The sequence below is a fragment of the Melopsittacus undulatus genome, chromosome 11 (genome assembly GCF_012275295.1).
Source record: "Melopsittacus undulatus isolate bMelUnd1 chromosome 11, bMelUnd1.mat.Z, whole genome shotgun sequence".
NCBI lineage: Eukaryota > Metazoa > Chordata > Aves > Psittaciformes > Psittaculidae > Melopsittacus > Melopsittacus undulatus.
The window spans coordinates 15,178,300-15,189,514 of record NC_047537.1 but is presented as its reverse complement, the minus strand read 5'-3'; the positions used below and the strand labels follow the sequence as shown (position 1 = coordinate 15,189,514).

At 53.9% G+C, this 11,215-nt stretch overlaps 1 protein-coding gene across 1 annotated transcript in view; it reads left to right on the top strand.

Moving 5' to 3' along the window:
• Positions 1 to 7,275: 7,275 nt before the first annotated feature.
• The window catches only part of CACNA1G (calcium voltage-gated channel subunit alpha1 G), a 147,823-nt gene continuing 143,883 nt past the window's right edge, over positions 7,276 to 11,215 (top strand). The window contains exon 1 of the mRNA XM_034067728.1: positions 7,276 to 7,326. The gene's annotated coding sequence lies outside the window, so the exon portion shown is untranslated. The remainder of the gene's footprint in view (positions 7,327 to 11,215) is intronic.

Genomic DNA, 11,215 nt, shown 5'->3' with positions numbered 1-11,215 from the left:
CAGGATCGGGTGTAACCAGGCAGGAGAAACGCATTTGAAGTCAAAGAGGAATTTTGCACCTCATCTTGTGAATGCTTTCTGTGCCTGTGGAAGAGGAGGGGGGTTTATTTTCTCTCTCTTGAAGTGTTTCTGGAGATCCAGCTGAAAGTTGCAGTTGTGGCAGATGGGTGGCTGCTCTCCTCTGGGTTTATCATTTTAACTTGGCATCCGTGCTGCAGGGATTGATTTGACACCCGTCAGCACGAGCACTGGGACCGATTTGAGACTGAGAGAACATCCTCAGAGAGCAGGGCTGGTGCTGAACACCCAGATGCCTTGGATCCCATGGCCAGCCAGGTCCATGTGCAGTAGCCATCCCGGAGGTGGCACAGGGTTGGGAATGATGTGCTGAGCCTGTTTTGGTGCCTGCCAGCCCCCTGTGGCACAGGCACAGGGTGTCCTGCTGCATCGTGTTGTTTGTCAGCGCATCCCTGTAAGCAGCCGCTGGGCAAACGTGTGCTGAGAACCGATGTCAGGATGAATTGAGCTCACCTCTTGGGAAAAACACAACAGCAAAGGAAGAGCTCTGTAATAAACAACTGATGTGGTGGCACCACAGTCCTCCTGGTGCCGCTGCCTCGCTGCTGCCTGGGTACCATGGCCCCATCCAGTGCGTTCTCTACCCCATCCCTGGAGCCACCCGGCTGCTCCTGTGGCTTTATGGCCATGGCAATGGGTGGTTTGAGTTCAGTTGCAGCACCCCTGTCACTGATTCCCTCAGTGTCCCTCAGCCAGGCTGTGCACCAGGGCACCTATGGGTGATGCTCCTCCTCGGGAGATGCTGCCAACGGAGGGCCTGGCTGCAGAAGCCGGGCACAGCCATGGCAGTTAAACCTTCCCCATGCTGCTTCCCTCCTCATCCTGTCACTATTGCACTGATTTCACCCACTGATCTGCTGCAAGTGCTGTATTCTGGGGTGATTAATGGGGGACAGGGGCAGGCTGGGCTCTTGGCAGGGTGCTGGAGCAGAGTCTTGGTGCTCAAGGATCCTGTGCCATTTCACAATATCCATTTCCCTGACCCCTTCCCACATTCCCTTTGGTGTCAGATGCTGGGGACTCTCCGTGGGGCAGCACCAGACCCCCTTTCCCCATGGATGGGAAGGCTCAGGGCGGCAGGAGGCAGCATCCTGCACTCCCCCTGCTCCTCTTCAGCTGCAGAGATGTCAAAATGAAACCCCCAAATGCATCAAATGCTGCTTCTTCCCCCCCTAAACACTGGGATTTGCCATTAGCCTGCTCTGGAGGCCACAGGGGTTCTATCACCCTACCTTGAGCTCTGCGCTTGCCTGGAAACCCCAAGAGCTGTGGATGGGGAGAAGTAGGTTTTCCCCTTCCTTCTTTCCTTCTTTTTAATAAGAATCCCAGCATTTCCAGCATCTTCATGTTTAATGCCTGCACTGGAGGGTTTGCAGTGTGCCCATTACTCAGCCCACTGACACCCATAGTACCCCTTTGTGGTGTCTAGGGTACGTGGAGGAGGTAGCACCGGTGCCCACCCTTGCTGCTCTAATGAGGCTTTCCCTCTAATTAATATTCCCTGGCAAAGCCAGCGCTGGTTCTGGGTCTCTCGGCTTTTATCTCTGTTGGCATCCATGTGACATCAATGGGAGATGGGGCTTTGAAAGCTGTTTGCTATTTGTGGTGTTGCATCTGTGCAGGAGGGAGGATGGAGAGGGATGTCCCCAAGCCCGGGTCCCAGCCTGCTCCAGTGCTTATCCCCTTCCTGAGACACACATTGGGATGTATTTTGGGAATCTCTGTTTCCAGCCCCTCCAAGAAGGGCAAAATTGGGCAAAACAATGAGTTTCCTGCACCAATTCCTTTGCCTGGGTATGGGTGCCCCATTCACACCCAAACCCTCAACTAATTCACACATCAGGACCCAGATAGGTCACGCATGAGCACCCCATTGTGCCATGCTTGGGTGGCCAATTAGTCAGCGCCTGAACACCTAATTACCCAACACCTGAGCACCCGAGCTGCTCATGCCTCAGGGACTGATTAGCTCCTGCCTGAGGGTTATTTTGGGCATAAACAGGCAGGTTTTGGTAACTGAGGGCTGCAGCGGTCCTGATGCAGGAGGAGGTTGGGAAGTGCTGATTGTGACTGCTCTGAAAAGCCCCATCTCCACAATAGGGGAGCCTACAAGGGGCAGGAGATGTGGGGCTGGTGTTAGAAGTCCCTCTGTGCACCACTGAGCCCAGTTACTTCAGTATTCATCCAAAGGGAATTCACAGCCACCGAGCTGCAATGGTGAGCCCCTGAGCTGCAGCCTCCTATCCAGGGGATTCTGGGGTCCCCTTTGCACCAGGGGGTGGGTGGGGGGCACATGTTGGGTCCCAGCTGCCCTCCTCCTGCATCCCACTGGGGCATCCGCAAGCAGCAGCGGGGGCTCTGCTCCCCCCTCGCTGTTTGCATTGCACAGATGTTCACGCCATCCAGCTCCGCTAATTCCAGTATTCCTGACAAGTGAGTTTGCAGCTGAAGCCGGCCAAATTTTGCTCAAAATGTGCTTTTTCTCCCATCTCCCATTTTTAAGCTGACTTTCCATGTGGATTGGTGCCAGGGAATGGGGGGGCTCTATAGGGGGATCTTGCAGCCTCAGTTTCCCCTTCCATGAAAGCATATCCTGGCAACTCCTATCCATCACCCAGCCCTGTAATGTGTCCCCGGCTTGGCCTCTCAAAGAGCCACCCTGCGCTCCAGCTCCTCTTGATCCAGGATAAAGAGAGCATCCCAAGTGCTGCGTTTCAGGCAGTGCTTCCCAAAGAGATGGGAAGATGGCTCTGCCCTTGCATGTGGGTTGGTGTTGGGATGCTGCCGGATGCAGTGAGTGGTCGGTGCCCAGGGGAGATGGGCTAGGGTGGGCTGGGGTTTTGGTGTGTATTGACCACAGTAACTATTGTGTTCAATCACAATTAAATGTGGATTTTGGAGGCTTTGCAGAAGGGAGGAGCAGGATGTCCGGGGAGGAGGGTACAGTTTGTGGGTACCCGGGTGGGAGGGGGGTTTTGAGGGTGCAAAGAGGGACCAGGACCCCAGTGGGTCCCAACCAGCCTCATCACCACCATAGCGATATCCCCCAGGTACTGTCAGTCCAGGTGAGGTGCTGGTGGCATCTCCAGTGCCTTTGGTGCTTTGTGAGCTGCTAAATTAGAGGCAAGAGATGCTGGGGGAGCCAGGGCTGCTCATCAAAGGGGAGCAGAATCTGCTTTTCATCTCAGGTTTTGGCTAAGGCTCCAGCAAGGGTGGATTTTGGGCTTAACCCCTTGTGTGCTGCAGCCTGGCTGGTGCATGGAGCAGCACTTGGTGGTACCAGCTAAGGCTGAAACCCACATCAGGGACCCCAGAGCTTGGGGGAATCAGGAGCTAGGTGGTGATGCCCAGGCTTTAGGGTCAAAGCTCCCATTGGAACAGCAGGATGGGTCCCCAGCCATAGGAGCTGGTTTCTGGGTGCAGCATGGCTCTCATGAGGCCACTTTTCCCAGTGCTTCAGGGCTGATGTGGGGGCTTTACCCACAGACAAAGAACCTGAGTGTCCCTGTATGACCCAGCGCTCTCCTCCCTCAGGAATCTGGGACAGGCAGAGCTGGGCTTGCTGCAATTATCCGCGGATTAAAGGCAGCTAATTTGCTTTGAGTTATGGAGGCTAAATCAGATCGATATGTTGGGGTGAAGCACATAAGAGAGGAATCAATAGGTATTCAGGAATGCAGAAAACAGGCTATAATATCCCTATGGGATGCTGCTGCTGGGGCAGTGGTGATGCTCCAGTGGTGTGTTCAGGAGGGAGCAGAGGAGATGTAGGAGCGGGTGGCAGGCGATCCCTGGGGTGATGCATGCGAGTAAAGCAGAACTGCAACTCAGCACAAGGCTTTCATCGGGGTTTGTGCAGCTCAGCAGACCGGAGGCTGCAGTGACAGGCGTGAGCTTCGGCTCCGTGGGATTCCAGGCACGGCTTTGACAGGCGGCCCCTGCCGTGCCGGTGTTTTCTCCTCTGTGCCTGCCAGGAATGTCACAGCCATGAAGGAAACTGGCTTGAGGTTCCATCAGTTGGGTCAGGCCATGCAAGGTGCATGCCGCAATCGGGCACCCTCACAATGGGATGCTCACTGGGATGTCCCAGTGGTCCCCAAGCTTTCTGAGCCACCGTGGCCACCAGCAAGGGCTTGCTCCATCTCCCGTGTGCTGCCTTCTGGCAGGGCAGTGTGGTGGGAGGCAGAGTCCTTCTTCATAGCTGACAGCCCATGAATATTTATAGCAGCATATTAGAAACGTCCACTGCATCCCAAATTAGTCATGAGGCCCTGGATGGAGCCAGGGTGCTGGGTACCGTGGCACTGATGTCACCCCCAGCTCCATGGTGGGATGGATGGTGGTTGTGTGTGGCTCCACAGCGTGATGGAGCAGGGGATGAGCAGTTCTTGGGTCCTGCCTTTGGACCAGACCCTGTTCCTGCATGAGACCCTCACATCCCTCAGGGTGCCTGCTCAGGATGCTGACAGCACCAGGCTTTCTACCCCCTCAGCATCTCTTCCTCATCATCTCATGCTTTACAACTCAGGTGTCTGTGCTCTGACCGATGTCTCTCAGTTACTGAGAGATGGGGGAGCTGCTACCCCTGCAGCATGCCAGGGATGCCAACTGCCTCTGGGATGTGCAAAGCATGGCCAGCACAGAAGTGTTTATCTCCTGGAAAAGCAGGCAAGAAAATGAACTGATGTTTGGTGAGCGACTGGAAATTAAAGGGGGAGAAGAAGGGGGCATGGCTATTCCCCAGCTCCTAGGGGATTGGCAGGGATAACAGAGAATAGAGTAAAATCTAATTTAGAAAGAATATACAAAGACAAAAGTGCTGGAGGGGGTCCTGGTTTAATGTGAAGCCTGAGCACTGATGGACGATTGCACTCCAACCTCATAGGGGCTGGATGTGTCCCGGCAGCTTGGACTGAGGTTGGAAGCAAGAATGGGTCTCCCTGTGGTGTTTGGGCACCCTTCATCCCATGGGGAGGCTGGTCTCTGGCTTTGCTTTTCCTGTCTGTAGCTCCCTATTGCTCTGGCCATTCCTCACCCCTGCTGTGGTCAGGGATCTGTGTGTTCCCGGCAGAGGCTTGTTTTGCCTGGAGCGGGTGGCTGGAGCCAGGTAATCAGCCTCTGGTGCAGACGCTGCTCTGGAAATGATGATCCTATTGGTATGATGGTTATTAATAATAAGCCTGTTTGCAAAGGGGCTGCTGGAGGCAGGGCTGAGAGCTCGAGCTCTGCAGTGACCATCCTGGCCCTGGGGAATTAAACCCCAGTTGCTGAGGCCAGGCACTGCTGAGGACAGTTTGATGCTGGGGCTTGGAGCCTGCAGTGATGGAGTCTGTGGGTCCAGTGTACCCCAACATGCCTCAGCTCCATGGGAGGGTTCGTTGGCTCAGGGACCTTCTGTTGGTGGGTTTTAGGGGATGGCACAGCCTGAGTTTCTGTTCTCTTCCCATGGAAAGTGTGATTTCCACAGGTCAAGTATGCGAATCCTCTCCTTGCGGGTGTGGGTTTCCTGGAGATCCACGATTCCTGCCCCACAGGACTCCGAGGGAGCAGTCAGAAGCAGGGGGAAGGGATCCTTCTCAAGAGCCTTGGCAAAGCCAGCATTTAAATTCAATTTAAATTCCTATCTATTTTTTTCCCCTTCTCCATTGCCGTTTCTTCACTAATGACACGTTTTTCCAATGCTGGCAAAATGAGGACTTTTCCACACGCAGGGCCTGGCTGGCCAAGTGCTGGTGAGGGGCTCAGGATGGGGACACACAAGGAGCAGCACCCACACTGGGGCAGGCAGGGGCAGTGGAGCAGAGCAGAAGGAGGTAGGAGACAATCAGGAGGTAATGGGGCTGGAAACGTGCCTCGGGGAGGGGAAGCAGCATGGCTGGGTTAGCTCAGAGGGTCGGTGTCCCCATCCCTGCACTGCTTTGGTGGAGCCCTGGTGCTCTTCCACCCAAAGGGGATTGGGATGGAGGGAGCAGAGGGGCTTGGGGTCTTTGAGGCTTGGGACGCTAAGAAGTGCAGAGAAAACCCCTCTGGGAAGGTGCTGTTCTCTTTCCACACCACCTCCCCGTCTGTCTCTGTCTCCGTCTGCCCTTTTGCTCCTGTCTCCTCATCACACACTAATGACAGTCCTGGTTATTGCCACTGATGAAAGGCTGTGGCTTTGATCGCCAGGACAGATCCTGTGCTCATCTCTGGCTGAGACCCTTGTGGCACTAATGAAGTCCCCAGATCACTTCCCTTGCATGGGACAGCTGAGGGAAGGGCTGCATGGTACAGCACCCGCGCTCCTCCTGAGCCACATCTCCATGGCAACACTAAGGGATGCTCCTGAGGGATGCTCTTGCAAGGCCACTGAGGGGAATCCCAGCAGCCTGGGGGCTTCCTGCACTGTGCCTGCCAGGGAGAAAACGCCAGTCTGCACTGGGAACATGGCTGTCTATCTGTCCATCTGTCTATCCACCCACAGCAATATCCCTGCGGATATTGTGCAGAGGCAGCAGCCACTTGAAGCCCATGTCCATGCAGCCTCTCCCACTCCCCAGCCCTGCTGACAATCACCTCCCAGAGCAAGCAGTTACCGGATTAACCCCACAGCCCTTTCAGCCCCTAATTTCCCAGCCCTGGCTCTGTCCTTAGCTTGGCTTCAGCAAGCCGAGGCATGGAATTCTCCAGCCATTTCCATTGCACGCAGCAGCACAGAATCTATATTTCTCTTTAACATCTGTCTCTCCTTTCCACTGTGGTTTTTATTACTAGACACAGTCATATTAAAGTAAACACAGCCTGGGAGTGGGGGACTTGGGGGTCCTTGTGGTGCTTTGGGATCAGCAGGGAGGCCGGGATGTCTGGGGCTTCCCATGAAGGCACAGGGTAGTTTGCAGGATCCATCCTCCTTCCCCGAGGGTCTCCTTTGGGATGTCTTAGGGCAAAAACCTGCCCTGCAGAGGAAATGCAGTGCTGTGCCAATGCTCACTGCTGGGACAGCAGTGCCTTTGGTGGGGCTGCCCTCTTCTCCTAACATTGTCCTCCATGGGCTATGCATGGCAGGGGGTCTCAGGCTGCTTGCCTTCATTTGTTGCTATTTATCTATAATTTAGCATGGGTTTTCGTTATATCCTAATTGAGTTTCATGTGTCACAGCGTGTCTCAAACAGAAAATATAAATATTTAACAACCTCCACTGGTAATAAAGATTCACATTTGCCTCCTTCTGGTTCCCAGTACATGAATATTCCGCACCGCGCTCCGCAGGTATTAACTTCATTCAGATTTTTCCCTGGTTATGCAATAGGATGTTAATGACAGATAGAAGCCAGAGCTTTAAAAACATATAATCAAAACCACCACCACCAAACCAGTTTCATGTCATTAACTCCCTTCCGTTTGTTAGGGGAGGACTAATATGTTCCCTTTCACTGCTGGCTCCTCTATGCGTGCAAGTACTGAGTGTCTGCTCCAGCAGTGCTGTGGGTAGGAGCTGCCCCAGTCACACCAGCACGGGTGATAAGTGGGGCAGGAGGCATCTGAGGCTCGATTCTTGTAGGGCAATGGATGAACAGAGCCTGCTTTGGGACAAAATAAAGCTGGGCTCGTATCCATGCTGTGCTGCTGCTCGAGTGGGGAAGCACATGAGGTTGGACATGAGCTGTAGCATCACTGGTCCATGCTGGGGCTGGGTCAATGCTGGCACAAACAGAAGCTTGGATGATGAAATGGGCCATGTGGGGGGAAGCCCTGGGTGAGTTCTGGGTGCTGGTTGCTATGTGTGAGGATGAGCTGGGTCTGACCCAGGCACTGCAGGCTTGCTGTGCTGGGTGACCAAGCTCCAGGTCCACTGTGCTTGAGCTTTGAGCCACAGCTGGGTCTGGGTTTCCCACTAAAACAGCTCCCAGTCTGCTTTTTGCACTGTTATGAATGTTTTAAGGCAGAGCAAGGCTTCTCAAGCATGTCAAGTCTGGAGCAGTGGCAAAGCAGAGGCAGGGAGCAAGCTTCAAGCCTGCTGGTGCCCTGTGCTTTGCTGGGGGGCAGCTGCCATCCCCTTGTCTATGTCCTCGTGTGGTCTGTGGGGACTTCGGATGCATCTTGGAAAGCTCCCATGGAAAAGGCTGGAGCTGTGAGCTTGTAATTGCCAAACCTATTTGGTACCCTGAGAAAAGGGAGGATGTGAGACACACTGTGCTGGTACCAGTGTGCAGAGCACAGGCAGTGACATGTGGCTGGCACCAGCTCCCCATGTGTTATGGGGTATCACAGCACTGTGCTCCCCTCTCCAGTCCTACACTCATCCCTTGAGCTCCCTGTACCCCACCAGATCTTCCCTTCTCCCACCCTGACAGCCCAAACTGGCTGGATCCAGCACCTCCTGCATCTGGGAATCTCATTTCAGCCCTGTGTGCCTCTGGCCATGTGTGCTTACAAAGACTGGGCAGCCCCAAACCCTTCTCTCCACCTTGCCCAAGCACTGACCCTTGCAGCCCATAGTGCTGTTAAACCCCAGCACCATGCTGCTCCTGATGCTTGGGGATTCATTAAAGTCAGTTATGATTCCTGCCATAGGAAGGCCCTGGACAGGCTGTGTGATTCAGCTAAAAGGTGTTGAACTGGCTAAGAGCCACCGTGCTGCTCCAGCACCTCTCACATATACCCTTTGCTCGCTTCTTGCACATCAATACATGCTCGCTGGGCACTGTCTCCTGATGGGGCTGTGCTCAGCAGTGAGCTGTTGCCTGGGTTCCTGTACATCATGGAGATGTTGCAAGCTGCTGAAAATTCAAAGTGCTGTTTTAATTATGTGCGATGAGGGAAGCAGCCTGCCTCTTGGAAGGAGCCTGCCAGGAGATGTGCAGTGGCAGAAACCCAGGATCCATCCCTATGTGTCTTTAAAAGGGAAAAATGTCAGATTTGTCTATGAAATAATAACTAACAACCTATAAACAATTGACATCACCATCCACCTCGCTGCTGGGGAAGTGATTTAGAGATGCCTTGCCTATGTGAAACGAGAGCATCTGCTCTCTGCTGGAAAGAGGAGGAAGATCTCCTCATCAGCATTAAATTTAAATGAGCCAGCCCTCATTTGCACACTTCTGCAGCGCTCCGGCTCCTGCAAGAGGGTGACTGGGGAGCACGGGCACTGGTGGGGGCTCAGCAATGACTTTTCTGCTTCCCTGGCTCTCTAAAAGTGTGAAAATCAGTTTTTTTTCTACCCAAAAAGGCTCCCTTGGGCATGGGGTGAGATCAGGTCTTCCCCTACCTCAGCTCTTCATGTTCAGCATCTCCTCAAAGCAGAGCTCCTGGAACCCCATCTCTCATAGGTGGATGAGATGAAGCGCACCCCAGTGTCCCCTGGGGTGTGATAATGGAGCCTGGTGCTCTTGGTGAGTCAGGAATCACTTTAGGGCTAAATGAGGTCAGGATGAGGCCATTGTCCTACATTGGGTCCCCAGCCCGGGCACTGCTGTGGCAGGTCAGCATCACTCTACTGCCCTGCTCCCCATCAGCATTGGGAGCTGCCACCAGGCTTCAGCGTGCTCCACATTGGGTTTAATTATATTTTATTTTGAAGAGCCATTAATTACAAAGATTTCCCAGCAGAAAATAAAATAATTAAGAAAGGAAAGGGGAAAAATAAAGCCCTTTTCCACAGGAAGGGTTGTTATGGGTGAGCTGGTATATGAATGATTGAGAGGGGTTAAGTCAAGTTTGGTGTGCAGAAGACCCAGTGGCACCCAGGGGTGCCCCCTAGTTCATGAGTTCATATTGCTCTCCCAGTGGTCCCATCTATCCCAGTTTAGGATCTCTCTGCACACCCCAGGTTAAAGCCCTGCTCTCCCTCCTGTCCTGTCCCCTCTCCTTCTGGTCCCCCTGAGGTGTGCATTTCTCCCCTGCCCTTGCTGCTATTCACCATCCCTTGGGGAGCAGGAAACATTAATGCCACATCAGTCGGTCGCTGCTATCAGTGCCATGTGCTCATTTAATATTTATTTTAAGACCATTTGGGTCATTTTTTCCCCATCTGGAGAGAGAAGCTTCTGTTCTGGGAGAGGGGAAGGGGTGCAGTGTCCTCACAAGGGTGGGAGATGGGGCATAGCATCAGCCTCTTTGAGGTGGGATGGTGACTCCTCCTCACCATAGCAGCACAGGCCTTGCAGAGGGGGCTTAATATGTTTGACCTCCACAACCTGGGGCTCAGCTCAGGCTTTAGACTTTACAAGGGCAAATTTGGGTTAATCTTCTTTCACATGTGCCAAGACCCGGTTTGCTCAAGCCTGGCCACCAGGAGCTGCTGTCCTCTGGATACCCTCTCCTCTTTCCTTCCATCTCTGATCAATTAGCACTCAGTCAGCAGGTGTTGATCACTGCTCCAGCTCCTGCCTTCTCTTCCTGCCAGCTCCTAGGGCAGGAAGTGCTGCTGCGCAGGGGTGAAGGTGTTCTCTGGCTGGAGCTCCCAAGCACACAGGTAGGAGCTCTGTCAAAATCCTCATGGCAAGACCTGTTGGTGGTGGTGTGCACCTTGTGACAGGGCAGAGGAGATGGTGATGCCCTTGGGTACTTCTGGCTGCTGTGGATGGAGACAATGGTGTTTCCTTTTCTTGAGCCTGGAGTTGGGAGGGCTGGGGTGGGGGGAGACTTGTGGATGTGCTGCTGTTGTCTGGAAGGTTTCTCCTTCCTTGTAAATCTGCATGTGATAAGCAAGGTCTTGGTGCCCTGATCCATGCCAAGCCCAGGGCTGAGCCCTGCAGCTCATCTTCTGCCTGGTGCAAGCTCACATGGCTCTGCCTTTCCCCTTACCTGACCTCTCAGTTCTGCTGGCTTTTTGGCACCTTGTTCCCTTCCTTCCTGGAGTCACACTGAGCTGTGGCAATGCCTTCCTGAGCTCCTGGGATGCTGGAAGTGCTTCTAGCAGTGCTGGGGCCAAGGCAAGCATACTTGGGAGCACCATGCGATGCTCACCAGCATCCCTGCGCTCGGCAGAGCTCGTGGCAGCAGTGACTGGGGATCCAGGGCCTGGCAACAAGCATCTCATTTCCCTCTTGTCTCTTCCTGTCAGACAAGATTTGAAGATTCAATTAGAGTGGGAGCTGCTGATAGCAGTGGTGCTGGCATGCTGCTCACACCCTGTGCTGGCGCTGCATGGGGA